This window comes from Oncorhynchus nerka, linkage group LG4 (genome assembly GCF_034236695.1).
Source record: "Oncorhynchus nerka isolate Pitt River linkage group LG4, Oner_Uvic_2.0, whole genome shotgun sequence".
In the NCBI taxonomy this organism is placed as follows: Eukaryota; Metazoa; Chordata; class Actinopteri; order Salmoniformes; family Salmonidae; genus Oncorhynchus; species Oncorhynchus nerka.
This window is the reverse complement of record NC_088399.1, coordinates 25,353,230-25,379,670: the sequence shown is the minus strand read 5'-3', so window position 1 is coordinate 25,379,670 and position 26,441 is coordinate 25,353,230. Positions and strand designations below refer to the sequence as shown.

General features: G+C 44.0%; 1 protein-coding gene across 6 annotated transcripts in view; it reads right to left on the bottom strand.

Moving 5' to 3' along the window:
- Positions 1-18,784, bottom strand: part of LOC115119070 (myocyte-specific enhancer factor 2C-like) — a 42,265-nt gene extending 23,481 nt beyond the window's left edge. For 2 of the 6 annotated variants that reach the window (XM_065017385.1, XM_065017387.1), the window contains exon 1: positions 5,984-6,554. The gene's annotated coding sequence lies outside the window, so the exon portion shown is untranslated. Of the gene's footprint in view, positions 1-5,983; positions 6,555-17,321 lie in introns of those variants that run through there. The other 4 variants (XM_065017389.1, XM_065017390.1, XM_065017386.1 and 1 more) reach the window with 3 other exon arrangements.
- Positions 18,785-26,441: the final 7,657 nt, after the last annotated feature.

Sequence of the window (26,441 nt, the reverse complement as noted above, 5' to 3'; positions counted from 1 at the left end):
ATCACATCATATTCTATAAGAATGTTGACATCACATTCTATTAGAATGTTGACATCACATCATATTATATTAGAATGTTGACATCACATCATATTCTATAAGAATATTGACATCACATCATATTCTATTAGAATGTTGACATCACATCATATTCTATAAGAATGTTGACATCACATTCTATGAGAATGTTGACATCACATCATATTCTATTAGAATGTCGACATCACATCATATTCTATTAGAATGTTGACATCACATCATATTCTATTAGAATGTTGACATCACATCATATTCTATTAGAATGTTGACCTCACATCATATTCTATTAGAATGTTGACATCACATCATATTCTATTAGAATGTTGACATCACATCATATTCTATTAGAATGTTGACATCACATCATATTATATTAAAATGTCGACATCACATCATTTTCTATTAGAATGTCGACCTCACATCATATTCTATTAGAATATTGACCTCACATCATATTCTATTAGAATGTTGACATCACATCATATTCTATTAGAATGTCGACCTCACATCATATTATATTAGAATGTTGACATCACATCATATTCTATTAGAATGTTGACATCACATCATATTCTATTAGAATGTTGACCTCACATCATATTAGAATGTTGACATCACATCATATTCTATTAGAATGTTGACCTCACATCATATTCTATTAGAATGTTGACATCACATCATATTCTATTAGAATGTCGACCTCACATCATATTATATTAGAATGTTGACATCACATCATATTATATTAGAATGTTGACATCACATCATATTCTATAAGAATATTGACATCACATCATATTCTATTAGAATGTTGACATCACATCATATTCTATAAGAATGTTGACATCACATTCTATGAGAATGTTGACATCACATCATATTCTATTAGAATGTCGACATCACATCATATTCTATTAGAATGTTGACATCACATCATATTCTATTAGAATGTTGACATCACATCATATTCTATTAGAATGTTGACATCACATCATATTCTATTAGAATGTTGACATCACATCATATTCTATTAGAATGTTGACATCACATCATATTATATTAAAATGTCGACATCACATCATTTTCTATTAGAATGTCGACCTCACATCATATTCTATTAGAATATTGACCTCACATCATATTCTATTAGAATGTTGACATCACATCATATTCTATTAGAATGTCGACCTCACATCATATTATATTAGAATGTTGACATCACATCATATTCTATTAGAATGTTGACATCACATCATATTCTATTAGAATGTTGACCTCACATCATATTAGAATGTTGACATCACATCATATTCTATTAGAATGTTGACCTCACATCATATTAGAATGTTGACATCACATTATATTCTATTAGAATGTTGACATCACATCATATTCTATTAGAATGTTGACCTCACATCATATTCTATTAGAATGTTGACATCACATCATATTCTATTAGAATGTTGACATTTACATAATTTCCCGGTCCAAAACACATCCACCACAGTACAAGTCCAGGTGAGGAGTCCTGTTTGTTGTCACCTGTGTCTTGTGTGACTTGGCACAAAGGATCTGAAGGATTCAGTCCACAGCTTATTGTGTAACACTAAGCCACTGCGGGTTACACACACACCTAATCGAGCACACCTGATCTTTTTTTACAGGACCAGCAACCCCCAGGACCCCCTCCCCCTTCCCTTATCCATGACCCCTAACCTCTAACCTTATCTCTATCATAACCTATTGACATATACATTATAATAACTATGGGGGGGGGCGAGTCCAATATCCTCTGAAGGGAGTGAGTGTGCTATATTCTCTCCTCATCCCTCCGTGTGTTAATCAGGCCTCTCTCATGAGGAAACAGAGAGAAGAAATGGAGGGAGATACAGTGTACTTCAAAGGGAAAGTGATAACTCATATGTTAAACTTTTGTGTGTACGCGTGTGAGTGTGTGTGTGTGCGGTCTTCCTGGCCTATAGGCTCTTTAAGATCCTCTTAAGTAGCTAGACACAAGTAGAGCCAACATGGCTTATAGTGTCCGACCTACACACACACACACACACACACACACACACACACACACACACACACACAGTTACCAGCTTACAGTCAGAGGCAGAAGCATGGCTGAAGGAATGTGAGGAGAAAGGGGGGGGAGAAAGAGAGAAGAGAGAGAGAGAGAGAGAGAGAGAGAGAGAGAGAGAGAGAGAGAGAGAAAAGAAAAGAGAGAGCGAGAGAGCGAGAGAGCGAGAGAGCGAGAGAGATCACAGGTTTGTCAATGACATGACAATGAGTAAGGTGTTGGGTTTTTACTTTATCTTCTATAACGGTATTTGAATGTTTGGCTTGTTAAATGTGATACGTTCTGTGTAATGACCATTTGTACAGTTTACTTCGCTACTTGAGTCATCTTTCTCTGCTCTCTCTCCATGCTGCGTTCCACACAGACCTAGCCCTGCCCCCTGACACTCAAGGAGCGCAGTTGATGTTCCTCAACTACGAGACACTTGCGTTCAGTCTGCATTGTCAATGCAGCATATGCAACAAAGTTGATGACAATGATGTTAGCAAGTTGGGCCCAAATCTTGTTAGCCGCTAATGCTAATTGCTTATGCTAATTGCTGCTAGCTAGCTAATAAATGTACTGAGTCAGAGCAAATGTAATTAGCTACATATTTGAAGGTATGTTTTTGAATAGCTAAAGCAGAAACAGACTTGTAACCAGGCTGTCATCAAGAATTTCGCTACACTTGCAATAACATCTGCTAGCCATGTGTAAGTGACTAATAAAATTTGATTTGATCACAACATACCATCCCTAACCCCTAACCCCTATCCGGTGATCTGAGAGAATTTGATAGGTAACGACAGCTCCAGCGTGCCACAACGTAACATCCCTGACTAGAGGAGAATAGAGCAGATCTTTACAGACTCCCCACTGACCAACAAAGGCACATTTTACACACAGCTCTTTTACACAATATCTGCCAGCACCAGATAATCAAGCTAGCTAGGACGTGATATTGAATAAAAACAAGCACCGACATGCCAACCAGGATACATTTAAAATTCTGTGCTCTCATTCAGTCATTCAGTCATGCAGACAGTGAGGCTGTTTCAGGAAACACCATATTTCTCTGCTTTGGAGTAAATATAGAACATTCCTTGTCAAGCCAACTCAGCATTCTATCAAACCTGGAAGTTTATATGTGTGTGTTAGTTAGATCTTTTCCCAGCATGTGTGTTCCCTCTAAGAGGACGTAACGTAGAGCCTGTAAACCAAACCAGGATGACAGCAGGTTTCCACCCGACTTCCCCTCGACGTGCGTGCACACACACACACACACACACACACACAGACACACACACACTTCCTCCTCTATGAATAGCCTAAATGTAAACCAGCGGTGCTCCAAAAATAAAATAATTAACTTCGTACCCCAAACAAAGTGGAGCTGCCTGTATTTAGTTCACACTGAGACAGAGACAAACAGACAATAGAAGTACAGAACAGAGATGGACCAATGCCATACAGCACAGTCCTCATTTACCCTAACTAACCCCCTTAACACCCACATTCACAATAATCACAGTACCCCTTCTCTGTCACAAACATAAACACACTATAGCCGTGAAGATGATTCAGAGTCCTCATTTACCCCCATACTATACATGTGTGTGTGTGTGTGTGTGTGTGTGTATTCTGGGGCAAGAGAAGGACAGACAGAAGGACCAGAGCAGAAACGGACTGGCCGTAGGGAATTTCAGGCAAATGCCAGATGGGCTGGTCCATCTGTATCCCAGTGGGCCGGTGTAAATAATGGGTTTTGTGCAGAATGATCATTATGGCTAATAATGGGGGCCTGAAGTAAAGAAATGGGCTGAGGTATTAGAAATGACTGGGTGGATTTTTGATCCCAGTCTCTCCCTGGACCAAACACAGACAGCCAGACATATAGACATGGAGTCGGCCAGGCTAGACAGAATGTGTAAGTGTGTATTTTGAGGCTGGATGGGGGGGAAAGAGAGAGAAAGAGAAAGAAAGAGAAAGAGAAAGAGAAAGAGAGAGAGAGAGAGAGAGAGAGAGAGAGAGAGAGAGAGAGAGAGAGAGAGAGAAAAGAGAAAGAGAAAGAGAGAGAGAGAGACAGAGTGGCAATGCCCTTGTATATCTTGGCAGGACGATCTACATGCCAGTGTCAGAGGGGCAAGGGTAGGGGGGTAGGTGGGTTAGATGGATGGGTACCGGGAAGGGGGCAGATAGAGGATGGGAGGGGTAGTGGGCTGGGGGCGGCGGGTCTGTGTGGTGGCAGGCTGGCAGTCATTCCCAGCCCCCAGACATAGAGTCTGTGTCAACTTCAACACTGCGCAATGAGCACTGCAAATAAAACATGTCAAAACATCTAGTTGTTCTATCACTTTGTCAGGAAGAGAATAAGAAGTAAAGGACATGACTTGGTGTCCTACAGTCCTACCAAGTTTCTAGGTCACCGTTTTCACCCTATTCTCCGCTATGGCCACATGATCCACTATAAATACTTCAGACTAGAGGAGACTAGAGTGGGGGGAAGTTTCTGAACAAGACTACTGATTAACACTACTGTAGCTACAGGCAACAAGCAGACAAAGACTCCTCTGTATTAGACTCTATAACTGGAGGATGGAGGATGCAACACTAAGTAACTAGATTGTTTTACGGCAGTGGCAGATGACATTGCACTCACTAGAACACAAGCGTTGGGGCAAAATCCAGCCATGTCAGAGACTGTTTTATGAGACAGGGGGTTCAGAGTTAAAGTGGCAATCAGCAGTAGAAACAATAACAAAGCAGTCCCCCCCACTGGAGTAAAAACAGCTTATATTTTGGGTTCTGATGGGATGCGACAGTTGAACTAATTATTAACTTATAAGTCCAAAAATGTATGTAGCTTAAATGCTGACCCTTTAAGGCCCATAATGGGGACAATGCAGCACATCCTCTGCCATGTACTTTTAAATAAACACCATGTGTGGCATTTAATCAGGTCTGCCTGTGGTGAAGAGAGAAGTGAATGAGGCCTACAGATTTTTCTGGTTTACTACCTCGTTAACCTCCAGCCAATCAGCACAATTGATCGAGTGACAATCAATTGATCAAGTAGAATGCTAGCGATAAACTGTGGAACTCCAGGGTCTGTGTTGTGCACCCCTGCCCAGACATGTGTTCCCACTCCCAGCCATGTGTTGGTCCATAAAGCTGAGACGTGGCTGGCAGGCGAGGCTAGTTTTTAGTCTTTAATCCACCTGTAACCCCAGAGACCTGAGCTGATCTCTCTGGCTCAATGGGCAAGACACAGACACTAGAGGCTTATCCAGAGGAGAGGAGCCAAGGATCAGGTCAGGTGTGTTAGTGCTGGCTGGAACATAAGCCTACACACACTGTCTCTCTCCGGGTGGACCTAAGGGGCAGACATCCCTCTGTGCCACTGCTCTAGCCTGTTATCATGATCACAATGCCCTGGATGCACAAGCCCCTTACTTGCATTGGTAGCCTACACTGAAAAATATAATAGATTGTTTATTTTCTCAAAATTACTTTGAATATACTGAAAATGTAAGTGCATGGCCTCTGCCTGTGGTTTCACTTTCTCTAACATGTATACATGTAGTGAGCTCAATCAACTTTGACAAAATTTACATGAAGACAATACTTGATATGAATAAACAAGCCTACATAATTCACATTTATCTCACTAGGCTGGTTTATACTCTATGAAAAACATGGTTTTCCATTATTACGCATCTATTACAGCCTCGTAATGACAGACTCGTGTTATGCGTTTACCGTCGAGTTTGGGGAGCAAACACTGCACGCTATCTGTCAATAGCGCAAACTGTACCAACTGCGTAAACTTTCTAAACGAATATAATAAATGAAACACCGTAGAGGCGTGGACACACTTACTTTTCTCCTCACGAGCTGCTCTGTCTGATATCCGCGTGCGTTACGCCGGGCGTTTTCACAAGGCTTGTCCAGTTGAACTGTACAGGGGAAAATCCTCGAGCCCGTTCAGAAAAGGGAATTCACTTTAAATCCGGAACGGCAATAGTTTACTATTTATCATGAATAAAAACACAGCGCTGGAACAGGCAGACAACTGGCAAAAGTAAAATTCTCCGCTCAAGGTTTGAAATGAAGAGGAAGAATCCACCGACCCGTGCTACGCAGGTTCTCAGTGTGAGTGAGTGCGTGAGTTAGGGAAAGGAGGACGAGAAGGAAACTGGGATTATCCCGTTAATGTTTGTTTCCCATCGGTAATGTGCGACACTTCCACCGCTCTCTGTCTGTCTCTCCCTCCTTCTTTACTCCCTCTCACACACGCGATCACTGAACACGTTTCTATGATGAATGCTCTAGCGGGCGGCACACACACACACTACTCACCACTGCTGCCAGTCTGTCTGACGTATGTTCAGTCAACACATGTGCCAAATAAATAAACCACCCGAGTCGGAGTAGAGCTACATTTCCATTCTGGTTTAGCATGCTGAGAAAACTTTGATCTCTTACCAGTCAATCACTTGCACATGTCCCTCTGTTCCATCAAAGCCTCAGTCGTTCTACATGCGTTTCAGTATTCGTTTCTGTCTCTAGGTTTGGCTTTATCTCAATCTCTCATGTGTGTTTCAGTCCGATCAGTCCGCTGTCTTAGTCTTTCTGTCAGTCTGTGTCTGAGTGTTCTATCAGGGTGGTCTCTAAGGGCACCAGGTCCATAGGTTTATAGCGCACCTGGGAGAGACATACAGGAGAGATACAGTATGAGACTGGGTCTGATGCTAATATCATAGATTCATATGTAGTTTATATACACACACATCCAATTCAGACAGTGAGACACCTGCTTTTAATCATAACACGAATGATTAAACCCAAATGAAGGTACATTTTCAGTGAGTAATGTACTCTCCCTGACCTGAAATACACAGGGCAAACAGAAAGTATGAAGTATTGGTTCTTTAGCCAACTGGAGCTTGACAGTGGAAGCTATTGGAACTGCACCTGTTTACTATAACTGTAGTGTTGGATGGGTGGATGGACTTACAAAATGTCCTACTACTTTACAGCAGTAGGCTACTTCTATCTGCTCAAACCCACTTTGCAGCTCACACACACACCACACACACACAAGCAAATAGACAATCTCTGGGGAGTGTTTTTACTGCAAATATGTTCCTTTTGTGTATGTCCCATGGAGGTCTAGTGTGTTCCTGTTGTGTATGTCCCATGGGGGTCTAGTGTGTTCCTGTTGTGTATGTCCCATGGAGGTCTAGTGTGTTCCTGTTGTGTATGTCCCATGGGGGTCTAGTGTGTTCCTGTTGTGTATGTCCCATGGGAGTCAAGTGTGTTCCTGTTGTGTATGTCCCATAGGGGTCGAGTGTGTTCCTGTTGTGCATGTCCCATGGGGGTCAAGTGTGTTCCTGTTGTGTATGTCCCATGGGGGTCTAGTGTGTTCCTGTTGTGTATGTCCCATGGGGGTCTAGTGTGTTCCTGTTGTGTATGTCCCATGGGGGTCAAGTGTGTTCCTGTTGTGTATGTCCCATGGGGGTCAAGTGTGTTCCTGTTATGTATGTCCCATGGGGGTCTAGTGTGTTCCTGTTGTGTATGTCCCATGGGGGTCTAGTGTGTTCCTGTTGTGTATGTCCCATGGGGGTCTAGTGTGTTCCTGTTGTGTATGTCCCATGGGGGTCAAGTGTGTTCCTGTTATGTATGTCCCATGGGGGTCTAGTGTGTTCCTGTTGTGTATGTCCCATGAGGGTCTAGTGTGTTCCTGTTGTGTATGTCCCATGGGGGTCAAGTGTGTTCCTGTTGTGTATGTCCCATGGGTGTCAAGTGTGTTCCTGTTATGTATGTCCCATGGGGGTCAAGTGTGTTCCTGTTATGTATGTCCCATGGGGGTCTAGTGTGTTCCTGTTGTGTATGTCCCATGGGGGTCTAGTGTGTTCCTGTTGTGTATGTCCCATGGGGGTCTAGTGTGTTCCTGTTGTGTATGTCCCATGGGGGTCAAGTGTGTTCCTGTTATGTATGTCCCATGGGGGTCTAGTGTGTTCCTGTTGTGTATGTCCCATGGGGGTCAAGTGTGTTCCTGTTATGTATGTCCCATGGGGGTCTAGTTTGGTCATTAGTGGTCTAGTGGACCACCCAGAGCGTTACACCTGCTATGAATAATGGATGAGCCTGAAACAGACAGAAATATGGTTCCTTTTGTTGTGTTACAGGATCCTGTTTCACTGAGGGACTGGCAGCATGGAAAAACTGCTGTACAATCATCAAACTGCTAGGATTATACACCCTGAGGAAAGATGCTGCTGCGTAAGTATGCATCTCACCTGACAAGCCTGCTGTCATTGTTCCCTGTCACTTCCATCACTCTTGCTGACACACACATATACTGTTCTCTCTCTCTCTCACACACACACACACACACACAATACCTCTTATTTATGTGAGCCAGGCCTGTTAACAACAAATGCACAGTAATTCCAGTAGCATTTTAACAACAATGAAAGCATGTCTCAACAAGCTGAGTATATTATGAGGGGGTATTTCAAAGCTTTTAACTCATGTTCCATAGGAAGTTTATAAGTTTATTCTCTCCTCCATCTATTTACTCATAGGCACACATACTCTCTCTCACACACACACACACACGCACACAAACACACGTGGCAAGTAGCGCCCTGGTTCTGAGGCCAGAGTGTATGGCAGCGTTAGGGCAGTACCACCAGATATATTTTAAGCTCAGATACACTAGAGAATTTCAGCATGGACACACCGCAATCACACAGTACTGTAGTGATAGCCAGTCAGACAGTGGCTAACAGTAGCTATGGAATTGTTGCAGTGTAATTGTATACAGTAGTTAGTCTTCCAGAATCTACACCACAAACCCTGCCTGTCAGGGATGTGACATGACCAACTAGACTGTAATGACGCAAGAGACCACAAGGTAAAGCCTACACTAAAGGCGTAAGGCTACTTATGATAAATACAGTCAACCTATTGTACTGTATCACACAGTAGACTGTCAGCCATGGTCATTAGGAATTAAGCAAGAGGGGTTGTTCCATGTCATTTCAGCTACCCATGACACCCACCATCTCAGATTGTTCTGAAGTAATTTCTGTAGTTAGAAACCGATAAGATTAGCATTCCTGCAACATTATTTTGTTTAAATATAATTTGGTCTCTGAGAAATTAAGCTAATTGATTGCACCCAAATTGGCCATTTAAATTGATAGGATTCATGTAATATTCAATAAATATAGAACCTAACATCCGATTTGGACCAAACTTTTTCTAACAATGAGTAAGACATGAGGAATCCAAGGAAATGGTAAAAAGCCCCCCACAGACTCCGCACGCTAATCCTGCTACTATGTGATCAACAAATATATATCTCTACCCCTCAATGTTAAAGGGATAGTTCACACAAATTACAAAATGACATATTGGTTTCCTTACCCTGTTAGCAGTTTATGGACAAGGTATGACAGCAAAAGCATGGGTTGCTGTCATATCTTGTCCATACACTGCTTACAGGGTAAAAAAAAACTATTTAAGCTTGACCTGAACATGTGGTCGGAGGCTTCGTATGGAGGGTGTGACGCTATAGCGGAGCCTCCGGCGGCATGCAGAGACCAAATCAGGCTCCGTACCGCATCACCGTGCGCCTCTCAAATGTTGTAACAATTGCGGAGGGCTCCATAAAACTCTGCATTGACATAATTGGTTAATGGTAGCTGGGGGTGGTACATTGTGTATAAACACAAACTCACCTCCTTGACAGCTAACTTCACAATAGCTCTACTAAGCACAAGAAGTATGAATGCCCTGAAGTCTGCATCGCAGTAAATGCTATACGGCCACTTCAGATGTCGGAATAACCATGCAGAGCCTTTTTAAGTAAACAATATGTCATTTTGTAATCATCATGAATCTTGTTCTGGAGGGATCTCTGCAGAGTGGTCACTAGCTGGCATAGCCACAAAGTCATGAAATCTGATTTTATACCTTACCCTAAACTTAACCACACTGCTAACCCTAATGCCTAACCTTAAATTAAGGTTTTTGTTTTCATAAAATTGTTACTATATCGCCAGTTCTGCCTCCAGGACAAGACTCATGACAATAAATGTCAACCTGCTTATATATTTTTTTAATTATGTTGCAGGAATGCTAATCTTATCTGTTTCCAACAACATAAACCATTTCAGTACAATCTGAGATGGTGGGTGTCTAAACCCTCTTTCTTGTGTTTTTTGAGGTGGAACGACCCAGAGGTAACCTAGAAACAAAATGTTAAAGTATCAAAGGTCACAGTTGACCAGAGGTCAAAGATCATAGGTCAGAGAGGTGGTTATTATCATCATGGTAACCAAATTTCAACATAAACAAACCTTGTATAAAATATATTGCATTTGTACCTTTAAAACAACATCAGATCTTCAATGTATATTCACTAATAGAAAAAAAACTAGACTGGGCAGCACCTTCTACTGTAGAATTGATCTGTCTACAGCTACCCTTTAGTGGCCCATCCAGGGTTTTAACCAAGCCCAGCCCTGCTTAGCTATGATATTTGTCACTGAATATTACCAATGTGCTATCGTGAGAATGATTATTAAGAGATATCCTCTTAAAAACAAATAGATGCACTGCTGTTATTAAGGTCATTCCAAAGGGTAGGTTTAACAGAGCAAATGGAATGTGACCATACTTTATCACTTATATAGGCCTATCATCAATGATAACATTCAGGGCTAGTATAGCAATTGCAAAGTCATTAACAGCTATTGTTTCAATTCAACACATAGTTTCACAAAAAATAGTCAATACCAAGGGTTTCAAGCTCTGGTTGATTTAACATTTTATGATATTGAATTGTGTTGTCAACATAACTAAATATCCACATTTGAAGGAGATGTATCTCTTGCTTGGATAGTTCCATCTGCCACTGACTTAGTCTGGCTTTATTTACAGTTTGTCTGGAATAATTGGTCATTTATATGATTATTGATTATTAATTATATTTATATGATAATTGATCATTAACAATCATTTCTATGTTGGATTCAAGTCGCCATCTCAACCCTCCAAAAGGTAAAGACTAGTACTAAATTACATGAAATCTAACTTTATTTAAAGTGCATTTAAAGTTTGATTTGATTTATTCCTATTTTGTAATTCGATTTTTGGTTGAGATGGAGACTTAAATCCAACATAGAAATGATTTATTTGTAGAAAAAAAGTCAGTGACACAGATGGAACTATCCAAGCAGACATCTTCTTCAAATGTTGATATTTGGTTGCGTTGACAACCAAACACATTTCAGTATACATTTTGTAATACAGTTAATAGCCTAAACTAAACGAATGTAACATTCAACCTTAAAATGAGTAACAGATCAAATCAAATTTTATTAGTCACATGCCCCGAATACAACAGGTGTAGTAGACCTTACAGTGAAATGTTTACTTACAATCCCCTAACCAACAATGCAGTTTCAAAAATACAGATAAGAATAAGAAATAAAAGTAACAAGTAATTAAAGAGCAGCAGTGAAATAACAATCACGAGACAATATACAGGGAGGTACCTGTACAGAGTCAATGTGCAGGGGCACTGGTTAGTCGAGGTAATATGTACATGTAGGTAGAGTTATTAAAGTGAATATGCATAGATGACAACCACAGAGAGTAGCAGCGGTGTAAAAGAGGGGGCAATGCAAATAGTCTGGGTAGCCATTTAATTATATGTTCAGGAGTCTTACGGCTTGGGGGTAGAAGCTGTTTAGATGCTTCTTGGACCTAGACTTGGCACTCCAGTACTGCTTGCCGCGCGGTGGTAGAGAGAACAGTCTATGACTAGGGTGGCTGGAGTCTGACCATTTTTAGGGCCTTCCTCTGACACCGCCTGGTTGGCGGGAAGCTTGGCCCCAGTGATGTACTGGGCCGTTTGCACTACACTCTGTAGTGCCTTGCGGTCAGAGGCCGAGCAGTTGCCATACCAGGCAGTGATGCAACCAGTCAGGATGCTCTCGATGGTGCAGCTGTAGAACCTTTTGAGGATCTGAGGACCCATGCCAAATATTTTCAGTCTCCTGAGGGGGAATAGGCTTTGTCGTGCCCTCTTCACGACTGTCTTGGTGTGCTTGGACAATTCTATTTTGTTGGTGATGTGGACGCCAAGGAGCTTGAAGCTCTCAACCTGCTCCACTACAGCCCCGTCGATGAGAATGGGGGCGTACTCAGTCCTCTTTTTCCTGTAGACCACAATTATCTCCTTTGTCTTGATCACGTTGAGAGAGGTTGTTTGTAGTCTACTCTCTGCCTTGTCTCAGAATGGTAAGTTGGTGGTTGAAGATATCCCTCTAGTGGTGTGGGGGATGTGCTTTGGCAAAGTGGGTGTGGTTATATCCTGCCTGTTTGGCTCTGTCCGGGGGTATCGTCGGACCCTCCTGTCTCAGCCTCCAGTATTTATGCTGCAGTAGTTTATGTGTCGGGGGGCTAGGGTCAGTCTGTTATATCTAGTGTATTTATCCTGTCTTATCCAGTGTCCTGTGTGAATTTAAGTACACTCTCTCTAATTCTCTCTCTTTCTTTCTTTCTTTCTCTCTCTCTCGGAGGACCTGAGCCCTAGGACCATGACTCAGGACTACCTGGCCTGATGACTGCTTGCTGTCCCCAGTCCACCTGGCCGTGCTGCTGCTCCAGTTTCAACTGTTCTGCCTGCGGCTATGGAACCCTGACCTGTTCACCGGACATGCTACCTATCCCAGACCTGCTGTTTTCAACTCTCTAGTGACAGTAGGAGTGGTAGAGATACTCTGAATGATCGGCTGTGAAAAGCCAACTGACATTTACTCCTGAGGTGCTGACCTGTTGTTGCATCCTCGACAACCACTCTATTATTATTTGACCCTGCTGGTCATCTATGAACATTTGAACATCTTGGCCATGTTCTGTTATAATCTCCACCCGGCACAGTCAGAAGAGGACTGGCCACCCCACATAGCCTGGTTCCTCTCTAGGTTTCATCCTAGGTTCTGGCCGTTCTAGGGAGTTTTTCCTAGCCACCGTGCTTCTACACCTGCATTGCTTGCTGTTTGGGGTTTTAGGCTGGGTTTCTGTACAGGACTTTGTGACATCAGCTGATGTAAGAAGGGCTTTATAAATACATTTGATTGATTGATTGTCCTGGCACCACACGGCCAGGTCTCTGACCTCCTCGATATAGGCTGTCTTGTCATTGTCGGTGATCAGGCCTACCACTGTTGTGTCATTGGCAAACTTAATGATGGTGTTGGAGTCGTGCCTGGCCATGCAGCCATGAGTGAACAGGGAGTACAGGAGGGGACTGAGCACGCACCCCTCAGGGGTCCCTGTGTTGAGGATCAATGTGGCGGATGTGTTGTTACCTACCCTTACCACCTGGGGGCAGACCGTCAGGAAGTCCAGGATCCAGTTGCAGAGGGAGGTGTTTAGTCCCAGGGTCCTTAGCTTATTGATGAGCTTTGAGGGCACTATGGTGTTAAACGCTGAGCTGTAGTCAATGAAAAGCATTCTCACATAGGTGTTCCTTTTGTCCAGGTAGGAAAGGGCAGTGTGGAGTGCAATAGAGATTGCATCATCTGTGGATCTGTTGGGGCGGTATGCAAATTGGAGTGGGTCTAGGGTTTCTGGGATAATGGTGTTGATGTGAGCCATGACCAGCCTTGACCAGCCTTTCGAAGCACTTCATGGCTACAGATGTGAGTGCTATGGGTCGGTCGTCATTTAGGCATGTTACCTTAGTGTTCTTGGGCACAGGCACTATGGTCTGCTTATAACATGTTGGTATTACAGACTCGGACAGGTAGAGGTTGAAAATGTCATTGAAGACACTTGCCTATTGGTCAGTGCATGCTCGTAGTGCACGTCCTGGTAATCGGTCTGAATGTTGACCTGTTTAAAGGTCTTACTCACATCGACTGCGGAGAGCATGATCACATCCTTCCAGAACAGCTGGTGCTCTCATGCATGTTTCAGTGTTATTTGCCTCGAAGCGAGCATAGAATAAGTTTAGCTCGTCTGGTAGGTTCATGTCACTGGGCAGCTCTCAGCTGTTCTTCCCTTTGTAGTCTGTAATGGTTTACAAGCCCTGCTACATCCGACGAGCGTCAGAGCTGGTGTCGTATGATTCGATCTTAGTCCTGTATTGACGCTTCGCCTGTTTGATGTTTCGTCGGAGGGCATAGCGGGATTTCTTATAAGCTTCCGGGTCCCGCTCCTTGAAAGCGGCAGCTCTAGCCTTTAGCTCAGTGAGGATGTTGCCTGTAATCCATGGCTTCTGGTTGGGGTATGTATGTACGGTCACTCTGGGGACGACATCATCGATGCACTTATTGATGAAGCCAATGACTGATGTGGTGTACTCCTCAATGCCATCGGAGGAATCCGGAACATATTCCAGTCTGTGCTAGAAAAACAGTCCTGTAGCTTAGCATCTTCTTCATCTGACCACTTTTTTATCGATCTGGTTACGGCTGCTTCCTGCTTTAATTTCTGATCGTAAGATGGAATCAGGAGGATAGAATTATGGTCAGATTTACCAAATGGAGGCGAGGGAGAGCTTTGTTTGCGTCTCTATGTGTGGAGTAAAGATGGTCCAGAGTTTTTTTCCTCTGGATGCACATTTAACATGCTGATAGAAATTTGGTAAACTGGATTTAAGTTTCCCTACATTAAAGACCCCGGCTACTAGGAGCGCCACCTCTGGGTAGCGTTTTCTTGTTTGCTTATGCGGAATACAGCTCATTCAATGCGGTCTCAGTGCTAGCCTCTGACTGTGGTGGTATGTAAACAGCTACGAAAAATACAGATGAAAACTCTCTAGATAGGTAGTGTGGTCTACAGTTTGTCATGAGATACTCTACCTCAGGTGAGTAATAGCTCAAGACTTCCTTAGATATCGTTCACCAGCTGTTATTTACAAAAATATATAGTCCGCCTTATCAGACGCCGCTGTTCTATCCTGCCAGCGCAGCGTATAACCAGCCAGCTGTATGTTGATAGTGTCGTCGTTCAGCCACGTCTTCGTGAAGCATAAGATATTGCAGTTTTGAATGTCCCGTTGGTAGTTTAATCTTCCACGTAGGTCATCTATTTTATTGTCCAAAGATTGCACGTTTGCTACCAGAATGGAAGAATGTGGGGGTTTATTCGATCGCCTACGAATTCTCAGAAGGCAGCCTGCCTTCTGGACCCTTTTTCTCGGCCTCCTCTTCACACAAATCACTGGGATCTGGGCCTATTACTGAGAAAGCAGTATATCGTTTGAGTTGGCCTAGTCAGACTCGTTAAAGGAAAAAAAGGGTTCTGCCAGTCCGTGATGAGTAATGGTAGTCATGATGTCCAGAAGTTATTTTCGGTCATAAGAGACGGTAGCAGCAACATTATGTACGAAATACGTTTTTTTTTTTTAAGTTACAAACAACGCAAATAAACACAATTGGTTGGGGGCATGTAAAATGTCTGCCTTCTTCTCCGGCGCCATCTTACCATGGCCACAATGAGGTTACTGTAACTATAAATGGCTTTATGTAATCATATATTTTTATTTTTTATTTAACTAGTCAAGTCAGTTAAGAACAAATTTTTATTTACAATGATGCCCTACCAAAAGGCAAACGGCATCCTGCGGGGACGGGGGCTGGGATAAAAATAAAACAAACACAAAACCACACATCACGACAAGAGAGACACCACAACACTACATAAAGAGAGACCTATAAGACAACAACATAGCAAGGCAGCAAAACATGACAACACAGCATGGTAGCAACATAACATGACAACATGGTACCAACACAAAATGGCAGCAGCACAAAACATGGTACAAACATTATTGGGCACAGACAATAACACAAAGGGCAAGAAGGTAGAGACAGCAATACATCACGCTAAGCAGCCACAACTGTCAGTAAGAGTGTCCATGATAGAGTCTTTGAATGTAAAGATGGAGATAAAACTGTCCAGTTCGAGTGTTTTTTGTAGCATGTTAAGATAGCATGCATAGGTCTGTGGCGATCTTCACAACTGCTGTAATAATCTGTGCAAAATTTCAAACAGCATTGATCTCTTGCACCATGTACTTTTAATGTATTTCAATGTCCTTTGTAGCTCAGTTGGTAGGACCTGGAGCTTGTAACGCCAGGGTAGTGGACTCCATTCCTGAGACCACCCACATGTCAAATGAATGCACGCATGACTGTAAATCACTTCGGATAAAAGAGTCTGCTAAATGGTTTATATACTATTATAATAATGCAAAACAGGTCATTTGATTCTGCAATTAGATGAAGCACAGTAAGACATTATGTTATATAAATAAACAAAATATCTGACACTGTATTCACATTTGAACTTTGCTGTGCTTTTAAAATGGTTGAAAGCACAGTGATCGACATTTGAGTGACAACTAAACCAAAAATCAGACATTGTTTTTCCATTGGAATTTGGTTGTGCTTTTAGATGGTTGAAAGCATAGTGATAACACATTGGAAATTCAACTACCTTTTGGCTGTCTTTTTCGTTGGTGTGAATATAGGTTTTGATCTCATCAATCAATGTCTCAACAAAATGTTACTCAATTATCCACATTGAAATGTCGAGGTGTGCCCAGTGGGATGTAGGTATATAACTTGCTACAAGTACAGTATAAGATTATAACAGTGAATTTGACATTGTTTTATTTTGATTTTCATGGTCAGAATGTCACTTTGTGTCTCTGTCTCGTGCCACTCCTGATTGACACCTGCAGCAGTGGCTGTGCATCTCGCTACGGTCGGACAGGCAGACACAGACGGACAGCAGACTAGGGGACCTTAGCCAACCACACACACAGAGGTGAGAGAGGCTTGACTATGGGAGGCATTACAGGTCCTTTAGATGTTCCTTTCTATGGTTTCTATACTACTAGCTGACTATATCATGAGAAAACACCATAGAAGACGTCTCTGTTTTCATGTTCTCTAATCTGTCATGCAATCTTTCTAACACTGGACATTTGCAGCACAATCACACACTATCCCATTGACAGACTAGCCCACACACTCTTAAATGCTCTCGCACACTCACAAACTCTTTATGACTATGTGGCACACTCCTTAGAGCCCAAAATTCTCCAACTAACATGAAACTCCAGAGGAGCTATGAGTCGATAAGAGTTCGCTGTGTGATATACACACACAAACACACTCACCAGTGCTGCTTGTATTATCTTCTCCAGGAAGGTTCCCTTCAGCTCCAGCTGAGGGTCAGATCACTCTATCTTTTACCTCAGAAATGAAGGGATGAAACTGAAAGAAGGATTAGAAGAGGAGTAGAAGAAGTTATAAAGCCAGACCAGCTGGCTTAGAGGAGAGAACCCAGAGAGCTGGGTGACTGTTTGGCTCAGAGCTAACTGTACACTGACAGAAGAGAGACATAACCAGGCCCCAGCAGCACCCTGGAACACACACACACACACCCTGTGACCTCCCCAGTGTGTGCTGGTTGGGTGCGTGTCTGTGGCAGAGGTCTAGTCAGCAGCCTCTGTCACTCTGGGTATATTTAGCTATTTTTCTCCAACTACACCACGACATACTGTAGGTGGTGTGTGCGGTGTGTGCCGCTGGCCTTTGTTCCCAAGTGGCACAATGGTCTAAGGCACTACATCTCAGTGCTAAATGCGTCACTACAGACACCCTGGTTCGAATCCAGGCTGAATCACAACCGGCCGTGATTGGGAGTCCCATAGGGCAGCGCAGAATGGGCCCAGCGTCGTGCGGGGTGATCAGTGTAGGCCGTCATTGTAAATAAGAATTGGTTCTTAACTGACTTAACTTAAACAAAAAAATGACATGTAAGCTTTGGCATAAGAGCCCAGGATTATTGGTCTAAAGGCCTATGACTCTTCACATACCAGAGAGAGAGACGGAGAGAGAAAGAGGTCAAACCTATGAACTGCCTAGATTTCAACACACTGCGCATCTGCAATAGGCTGAGGATTAGTTTACACCTGTCCATTTCTCTCAGATCCGTGCAGATGAAGGAAAGGAGATGAGGTGACGACTGAGGAGAGGAAGCTACTAGACAAACCTACAAAGTTCCTATAGGGTTAGTGTGAGGATACACTGATTCTTGAGGACCAAGGATAACACACATACACACAACGATAACAAATAGTGGGCAGCACATTGGTCACAGCTGTGGACATCTCTTTATGCATGACAGCTCAGGTATAAACCTACTCTATAGCTGATGGGAAGTTATACTTTCACAACTTTAATGGCTTCTCCACGCCGATTACTTTACTGTACTTGGCTACGACCTGCTGACTCCACAGATTCACCACACACAGTCTGGAATTTACTATATATCGTACAGCTCATATACAGTACAGTCCTGCCATTGCAAATATTTAGTTTGAGCCTAAGCTAAGCAGTCCTAAAGTATGTCTGTCTAAGAGTTCAGCTCAGGTTCAGTTTGTTGGAAAACATCAACACATCCACGCCATTAACGAGTTGACAGGTTTGTGTCGGTGGCTGTTTGCAGGTGTGTGTGTGTGTGTGTGCGCTCGCACTTACTAGATGGTCCTGACCATTGGCACCCCTGATTCCCCCACCCTCAAGGAAGAGACGTGAGAGAGAAAGAAAGAGAACAGACAGCGGTGGTAGAGAACAGACAGCGGTGGTAGAGAACAGACAGCGGTGGTAGAGAACATAAAGCGGTGGTAGAGAACAGACAGCGGTGGTAGAGGTCAGACAGCGGTGGTAGAGGTCAGACAGCGGTGGTAGAGAACAGACAGCGGTGGTAGAGAACAGACAGCGGTGGTAGAGGTCAGACAGCGGTGGTAGAGAACAGACAGCGGTGGTAGAGAACAGACAGCGGTGGTAGAGAACAGACAGCGGTGGTAGAGGTCAGACAGCGGTGGTAGAGGTCAGACAGCGGTGGTAGAGAACAGACAGCGGTGGTAGAGGTCAGACAGCGGTGGTAGAGAACAGACAGCGGTGGTAGAGAACAGACAGCGGTGGTAGAGAACAGACAGCGGTGTTAGAGAACAGACAGCGGTGGTAGAGGTCAGACAGCGGTGGTAGAGGACAGACAACGGTGGTAGAGAACAGACAGCGGTGGTAGAGAACAGACAGCGGTGGTAGAGAACAGACAGCGGTGGTAGAGGTCAGACAGCGGTGGTAGAGAACAGACAGCGGTGGTAGAGAACAGACAGCGGTGTTAGAGAACAGACAGCGGTGGTAGAGGTCAGACAGCGGTGGTAGAGAACAGACAGCGGTGGTAGAGAACAGACAGCGGTGTTAGAGAACAGACAGCGGTGGTAGAGGTCAGACAGCGGTGGTAGAGGACAGACAGCGGTGGTAGAGAACAGACAGCGGTGGTAGAGAACAGACAGCGGTGGTATAGGTCAGACAGCGGTGGTAGAGGTCAGACAGCGGTGGTAGAGAACAGACAGCGGTGGTAGAGAACAGGCAGCGGTGGTAGAGAACAGACAGCGGTGGTAGAGGTCAGACAGCGGTGGTAGAGAACAGACAGCGGTGGTAGAGAACAGACAGCGGTGGTAGAGAACAGACAGCGGTGGTAGAGGTCAGACAGCGGTGGTAGAGAACAGACAGCGGTGGTAGAGAACAGACAGCGGTGGTAGAGAACAGACAGCGGTGGTAGAGGTCAGACAGCGGTGGTAGAGAACAGACAGCGGTGGTAGAGAACAGACAGCGGTGGTAGAGAACAGACAGCGGTGGTAGAGGTCAGACAGCGGTGGTAGAGAACAGACAGCGGTGGTAGAGAACAGACAGCGGTGGTAGAGAACAGACAGAGGTGGTAGAGAACAGACAGCGGTGGTAGAGAACAGACAGCGGTGGTAGAGAACAGACAGCGGTGGTAGAGAACAGACAGCGGTGGTAGAGAACAGACAGCGGTGGTAGACAACATAAAGCGGTGGTAGAGAACAGACAGCGGTGGTAGAGAACAGACAGCGGTGGTAGAGGTCAGACAGCGGTGGTAGAGAACAGACAGCGGTGGTAGAGAACAGACAGTGGTGGTAGAGAACAGACAGCGGTGGTAGAGGTCAGACAGCGGTGGTAGAGAACAGACAGTGGTGGTAGAGGTCAGACAGCGGTGGTAGAGAACAGACAGCGGTGGTAGAGAACAGACAGCGGTGGTAGAGGTCAGACAGCGGTGGTAGAGAACTATCCCCTGTACCCTCTCAGTAGCTTTTGGCTGGAGACCTGTTTCCCATAGAGTTGCTGGTTCAAGCCCCATTCCGGTTGTTCTCCTTAAATCGCTACGCCTGCATCACAGACCGGATGGCACTTCATGTTCTTTTCCTATATAAAACCCTTCCTCTAGCAGCATGGCTTTTCATTGGACCATGTCATGTTTTAGTTATGAATCTACCAGTCAAACAAACTATAGTTGTAACAAACCTGTGGTGTAGTAAGGTTTACTGGCAGAGTGTAGAGTAAACAATCACTCTCCTCTCTTTTCCCTCTGCCCTCCTTTCCATATGCCTTCCTTTCCTCTCCTCTCTTTTCCCTCTGCCCTCCTTTCCATCTGCCTTCCTTTCCTCTCCTCTCTTTTCCCTCTGCCCTCCTTTCCTCTTCCCTCTTTTCCTTCGGCCCTCCTTTCCTCTTCCCTCTTTTCCCTCGGCCCTCCTTTCCTCTTCCCTCTTTTCCTTCGGCCCTCCTTTCCTCTTCCCTCTTTTCCCTCGGCCCTCCTTTCCTCTTCCCTCTTTTCCCTCGGCTCTCCTTTCCTCTCCCCTCTTTTCCCCTCTCTTTTTGCTCTGCCCTCCTTTCCTTTTGACCTCCTCTCGTCTTGCTGTTTCCCAACCCCCCCTCCTCTCTACCCTCTTCTGTGGGGGGCCACAGAGAGCAGTAGTGCTTGTAGTGGATTATTCAATGAAGAGAATCCCTGTCTGTACATGACATTATCCCCCCAGCATTATACAAGCTGTAAAAGTTTAAAATGCCAGTTACCGGGACAATGGCAAGTAACTACAGTACATATATTTTAATTCACTGGAGAATGCGTCTGATCTGGGGTAGGGGTTATGGGTTATGGTTGAGCTAGTGTGTTGGGTTAGGCTGTGGGGCCCTGTAGGGTTGGACTGGAACCAGCAGAGAGCCCTGTGCTGCATGTTTGGGTTGGGCTGGTGTGTTGGTCCAGAGATGAGATTATGTGGGGTAGGGCTGTGGCTCCACTCCTCAGAGGATAGAGTTACTGTGAAAGCCATGAGCATGTGGAAACTAATCTGCCTTTACCAAGCTGCCTGGCATAGATCACAGTCCATGCTACTTCTGGGTATTTCACCAGCTGCTCGCATCTCATCCAGTCAATGGTGTTAAGAAAAAAGCTTGAAAAACCCATACATACTCAATTCATGCACTCAAGTGGACACACACACTTCTAAGTGCAGGAGGGCATCTCAACAATGAGCAGGAAACCTTTGAAGTGTTCGCTCAATCCTGGGTCAGGATGGGTCAGTCATAACAACAGACTGGAACAGCCATCAATGACACAACAGGTGGATACACACTGACATGGCTACAAGCTGGGGCTGAGGGTATACGGGCCAATAAAATACACTTTCCGTGGAGATTCCAGGACTGGGTTTACAGTTCCTTCAGAAAGTATTCACACCCCCTTATACAAAACATTTTTTTACTTAAGATTAGAATGGATTTAATTGCAATTTTTCTACACAAAATACTCTGTTTAAAGTGGAAGAACATTTAATGTATTTCTTATTAATGGAAAATATAACACTAATTTATCAGGATTAGCCAAATATTCAACCCTCTGCGACTACAGTTGTGAGTTTCAAAGAGCTTTGCACACCTGGATTGTACAATATTTGCACATTATTTTAGAAAATTCTTCAAGCTCTGTCAAGTTGATTGATGATCATTGCTAGACAGCCATTTTCAAGTCTTGCCATAGATCTTCAAGACGATTTAAGTCAAAACTGTAACTAGGCCACTCAAGAACATTCAATGTTGTCTTGGTAAGCAACTCCAGTGTATATTTGGCCTTATGTTTTAGGTTAATGTCCTGCTGAATAGAGAATTTGACTCCCAGTGTGTTGGAAAACAGCCTAGACCTTGCCAATGACAAGCATACTCAAGCATATGATATAGCCACCATCATGCTTGAAAATATGATGAGTGGTACTCAGTGATGTGTTGGATTTGCCCCAAATATAACACTTTGTATTCTGGAAAAATGTTTTATTTCTTTGCAGTATAACTTATTGCAAACAGGATGCATGTTTTAGAATATTTGGATCCTGTACAGGCTTCCTTCTTTTCACTCTGCTATTGAGGAGTAACTACAATGTTGTTGATCCATTTTCAGTTATCCTATCACAGCTATTAAACTCTGTAAGTGTTTTAAAATCACCATTGGCCTCATGGTGAAATCTCTGAGGAGTTTCCTTCCTCTCCGGCAACTGAGTAAAGGATCACCCACCCTCCAGTCACCCAAGTCATAGACTGTTTTCTCTGCTACCGCACGGCAAGCGGTACTGGAGCGCCAAGTCTAGAACCAAAAGGCTCCTTAACAGCTTCTACCCCCAAGCCATAAGACTTCTGAACAATTAATCAAATGACCACTGGACTGTTTACATTGACCCCCCCCCCCACTACCTCCGCTTCTACTTACCCCGGCCTGCTAACTTTAAACGCAGTGTCTCCCGTGTGCTAGCGTAGTAACGACTACCCCGCGGCTTCCCTGTTCCATCTATTGCTGTTCACTAGACCATATGATCACATGGCTACATAAATTAACAGTCCAGCAGGCATCAGCTATCACGGTACTCCATTTTGTTTATTATTATTATTATTTTTTAATCTGTCGGCCCCAGCCCCGAACTCAGGCCCTGTGTGTAGTTAACCAACCCTCTCTACCTATTCATCGCCATTTTACAGGTTGTTGTTGTCTTAGTTGATAGCTGTTGTCTTACCCGTTGCTGTCTTAGCTTGCTCTCCCAATCAACACGTGTGATTGCTTTATGCCTCGCTTTGTCTCTCTCAAATGTCAATATGCCTAGTATACAGTTGTTTAGGATAGTTATCATTGTTTAAGTTTACAGTGGAGCCCCTAGTCCCACTCAACATACCTCAGATTCCTCCTTTGTCCCACCCCCCACACATGCGGTGACCTCACCCAGCATAACTAGCCCATCCAGAGATGCAACCTCTCTTGCAACCTCCTGCACCCCACCATACCCGTCTGCACATTATGCCCTGAATCTATTCTACCACGCCCAGAAATCTGCTCCTTTTATTCTCTGTCCCCAACGTACTAGACAACCAGTTTTTATAGCCTTTAGCCGTACCCTCATCCTACTCCTGCTCTGTTCATCGGGTGATGTGGAGGTTAACCCAGGCCCTGCGTGTCCACAGGCACTCATTTGTTGACTTCTGTAATCGAAAAAAAAAAACTTGATTTCATGCATGTTAACATCTTATCAGCAGACTCAATAGCCTTGGTTTCTCAAATGACTGCCTCGCCTGGTTCACCAACTACTTGGCAGACAGAGTTCAGTGTGAAATCGGAGGGCCTGCTGTCCGGACCTCTGGCAGTCTCTATGGGGGTACCACAGGGTTCAGTTCTCGGGCCGACTCTTTTCTCTGTATATATCAATGATGTCGCTCTTGCTGCGGGTGATTGCCTGATCCACCTCCACGCAGACGACACCAGTCTGTATACATATGGCTCTTCTTTGGACACTGTGTTAACTAACCTCCAAACGAGTTTCAATGCCATACAACACTCCTTCCGTAGCCTCCAACTGCTCTTAAACGCTAGTAAAACCAAATGCATGCTTTTCAACCATTCGCTGCCCGCACCCGCCCGCCCGACTAGCATCACTACCCTGGAAGGTTCTGACCTAGAATATGTGGACAACAACAAATACCTAGGTGTCTGGCTAGACTGAACTCTCCGTCTATCACAGCGCCATCCGTTTTGTTACCAAAGCCCATTATACCACCCACCACTGCGACCTGTATGCTCTAGTCGGCTGGCCCTCGCTACATATTCATTGCCACACCCACTGGCTCCAGGTCATCTATAAGTCTATGCTAGGTAAAGCTCACTGGTCACGATAACAACACCCACCAGTAGCACGTGCTCCAGCAGGTATATCTCACTGGTCATCCCCAAAGCCAACACCTCCTTTTGCCGCCTTTCCTTCCAGTTTTCTGCTGCCAGTGCCTGGAACTAATTGCAAAAATCACTTAAGCTGGAGACTTATATTTCCCTCACTAACTTTAAACATCAGCTATCTGAGCAGCTAATCCATTGCTGCAGCTGTACAAAGTCCATCTGTAAATAGCCCATCCAATCTACTTACCTCATCCCCATATTGTTTTTATTTACTTTTCTGCTCACCAGTATCTCTACTTGCACATCATCATCTGCTCATTTATCACTCCAGTGTTAATCTGCTAAATTGTAATTATTTCACTACTATGGCCTACCTCACACCATTTGCACACACTGTATATAGACTTTTTTTTTTCTATTGTGTTATTGACTGTACGCTTGTTTATTCCATGTGTAACTCTGTGTTGTCGTTTGTGTCGCACTGCTTTGCTTTATCTTGGCCAGGTCGCAGTTGTAAATGAGAACTTGTTCTCAACTAGCTTACCTGGTTAAATAAAAGGTAACATTTTTTTAAATAATAATAATGTTTTGTACACTGCTGCTACTGGCTGTTTATTATCTATGCATAGTCACTTCACCCCTACCTACATGTACAAATTACCTCAACTAACCTGTACCCCCTGTATATAGCCTCGTTATTTAGTGTTACTTTTTTAAATTAAATTAAATTTAAATTAAATTTTTACTTTAGTTTATTGGAAAAATAAATTTCTTAACTCTTCTTGAACTACACTGTTGGTTAAGGGCTTGTAAGTAAGCATTTCACTGTAAGGTCTACACTGTTGGTTAAGGGCTTGTAAGTAAGCATTTCACGGCAAGGTCTACAATGTTGGTTAAGGGCTTGTAACTAAGCATTTCACGGCAAGGTCTACAGATTCGGCGCTTGTGACAAATAAAATCTAACTTTATTTGAGGGTAGGGCTCGCGAGTGATGCAACGGTCTAAGGCACTGCATCTCAGTGCTAAAGGCGTCACTACAGACCCTGGTATGATTACAGGCTGTATCACAACCGTCCGTGATTGGGAGTCCCATAGGGTGGCGCACAATTGGCCTGCGTCGTACGGTTAGGGCTTGGCCGGGGTAGGCATTCATTGTAAATAAGAATTTGTTCTTAACTGACTTGTTTAGTAAAATAAAAAGTAGGACTGGTGCCTAGAGAATGAATAAAAGTCTCTAGTGGCCAAAAGGCTGTACATCGATAGTGCCATTGAGGGTTTCTACCATTTTAACCTTCATTGGTGACCCTGTTGGGAGTCATGTCCAACCGGGTCATCAGGAGGGATCAGTCAATCGGGAAGAAAATCTACTAATTCAAAATGGAGACTGCCTCAATGGCGCTGCCCATGCGGTCACAGCCGCTATAATGGCACAGATACAAAGATGAGTCCTCTATCCATCTCTATGGATGGGTGTTAAATATCCCCCTTGCATTGACACATGCTCAGCTGTTCGGTAAGGGCAAACTGTCCAGCCAGAGAGTCACTCAGCAGCAAAGACACACACGAAGGCGCGCGTGCACGCACACACACTCCAGAAGGAAACCGCCCCAGAAACTCCATCTCCCCCTTGTGGGCTACACACACATCTGGCCTCGGAAACCTCAAACCCTCCAATTACAGGGAGGAAACTCCAAGAATCCTCCACCCTGTCATCATCTGATTGGCTGGGGTCATTACCTAAGCAAACTGGGTAATCAAACACAAACCAGAGAAAAGATCCAAACCCTCCTAAAACACAAGGCCAACTATGGGACAGAAACTCTTCATCTAAAACCAGCCTGCCTGGGGTTTTGTATGAAACCAAAATGAGAGGGAGCATTCTGCTGAGAGACAGTTGAGCTCTCAGTATCATGTCTTTCACTGTATAAGCTCTCCAACAAGGCTTCCTTTCAAGTTCAAGTTTATTGTAACTCATCTTTACTTAACAGGTATGATAGATGATGTTACAGGGGTTCTTGCCTCACCTCACTCATCAGCAGTGTGTATATGGTAAGTCAATTAATGATCTTGTCCAATGCAGTGTTTGAGAAATACAACACCTCTCTCTCGTGATTGAAAGTCACAACAGCAGACCGTCACATACTGCCAGATAGACCAGCCTGTTGCATCAGTGTGAAGTCTGCACAGCTGGATCAGATAGACCAGCCTGTTGCAGCAGGAT